Here is a 1,771-nt window from a genome sequence, read left to right on the forward strand (position 1 = left end):
ATTCCTTCACTACCTTCTGTTTTCTTTCACAGTGCCTCCTTCTTTACCTCCGTCTTTCCTTTTTTATTTCCTCTCCTCCTCCTTTACCTCCGTCTTTCCTTTTTTATTTCCTTTCCTCCTTCTTTACCTCCGTCTTTCCTTTTTTTCTTCCTCTCCTCCTTCTTTACTTTCCTCTCCTCCTTCTTTACCTCCTTCTTTCCTTTTTTACTTCCTTTCCTCTTTCTTTACCTCTGTCTTTCCTTTTTTATTTCCTCTCCTCCTTCTTTACCTCCGTCTTTCCTTTTTTACTTCCTTTCCTCCTTCTTTACCTCCTTTCCTTTTTACCTCCGTTCCTTCACTGTCACCTCCTCACCTTTGTTCTTTCCTTCATTACTCCCTACATTCCTTCACTACCTTCTGTTTTCTTTCACAGTGCCTCCTTCTTTACCTCCGTCTTTCCTTTTTTACTTCCTTTCCTCTTTCTTTACCTCCGTCTTTCCTTTTTTATTTCCTCTCCTCCTTCTTTACCTCAGTCTTTCCTTTTTTACTTCCTTTCCTCTTTCTTTACCTCCGTCTTTCCTTTTTTACTTCCTTTCCTCTTTCTTTACCTCCGTCTTTCCTTTTTTATTTCCTCTCCTCCTTCTTTACCTCCGTCTTTCCTTTTTTACTTCCTCTCCTCTTTCTTTACCTCCGTCTTTACTTTTTAACTTCCTCTCCTCCTTCTTTACCTCCTTCTTTCCTGTTTTACTTCCTTTCCTCCTTCTTTACCTCCTTTCCTTTTTACCTCCGTTCCTTCACTGTCACCTCCTCACCTTTGTTCTTTCCTTCATTACTCCCTACATTCCTTCACTACCTTCTGTTTTCTTTCACAGTGCCTCCTTCTTTACCTCCGTCTTTCCTTTTTTACTTCCTTTCCTCTTTCTTTACCTCCGTCTTTCCTTTTTTACTTCCTTTCCTCCTTCTTTACCTCCTTTCCTTTTTACCTCCGTTCCTTCACTGTCACCTCCTCACCTTTGTTCTTTCCTTCATTACTCCCTACATTCCTTCACTACCTTCTGTTTTCTTTCACAGTGCCTCCTTCTTTTGCCTTTACTTTGTCTCCTTTCCATTTTACCTCTTCCTGAATCTTTCCTGCCACTTTCTTTCCTTTCCTACGCCCTCCTTTCCTCCTGTCCTTCCTCCTTTCCTCTTGTCTCTCTTGGACATGTGGTGAGAGATCAGCAGCTCACAGTCTGTGAGAAGGTGGAAGTTGAGGTGTGTTTGTTCTCCTGTCTGTTATTAACTAGCGACCTTGATGAAGCTGCCAACATCAACACACACCGACTCATCAGTAACTGCTGTCAGCTGTGTGAGCTGCACATTAACAGCGAGGAAGCGTTCTGTTTTTATAGCCGGCCTTAAACACCTGCAGCGCTGCCAGCGTGTCTGTGCGGTCTGATCCTGCGGCGTCCTCTACTGGTCACAGCGTCGACCTGCAACTGCAGGAAGACGGCAGGCAAAGCTGCGCCCAGTGTGTTTGTATATACAGGTCAAAGGTTTTACAGCAGCCCGGTTCTGTGTTGAAATCTAATCATTGATTAGATTGATGAATTGACCAGCAGTGTAAATAATTAGATGTATGAAGCAGGGAAAGAAAGAAAGAAGAGGAAACAACAAAAAGAGATTCCGTTTAAAAGCAGATAACGATTAATCAGTTATAAAAATAGATTCATTATCTGTAATCAGTTCTTTGTTTAGACTCGTGTCTCTGCACTGATGTACTCTGTGCTCTCTGTTTCAGGTCAGTACGCCT

The 1,771-nt window shown here is 42.5% G+C and overlaps 1 protein-coding gene across 2 annotated transcripts in view; it reads left to right on the plus strand.

The window, feature by feature from the left end:
- Nucleotides 1-1,771, plus strand: part of sh3yl1 (SH3 and SYLF domain containing 1) — a 13,767-nt gene that overhangs the window by 9,216 nt on the left and 2,780 nt on the right. The gene's annotated exons all lie outside the window — the stretch shown is intronic.

This window comes from Micropterus dolomieu, linkage group LG01, assembly GCF_021292245.1.
Source record: "Micropterus dolomieu isolate WLL.071019.BEF.003 ecotype Adirondacks linkage group LG01, ASM2129224v1, whole genome shotgun sequence".
Classification (NCBI taxonomy): domain Eukaryota; kingdom Metazoa; phylum Chordata; class Actinopteri; order Centrarchiformes; family Centrarchidae; genus Micropterus; species Micropterus dolomieu.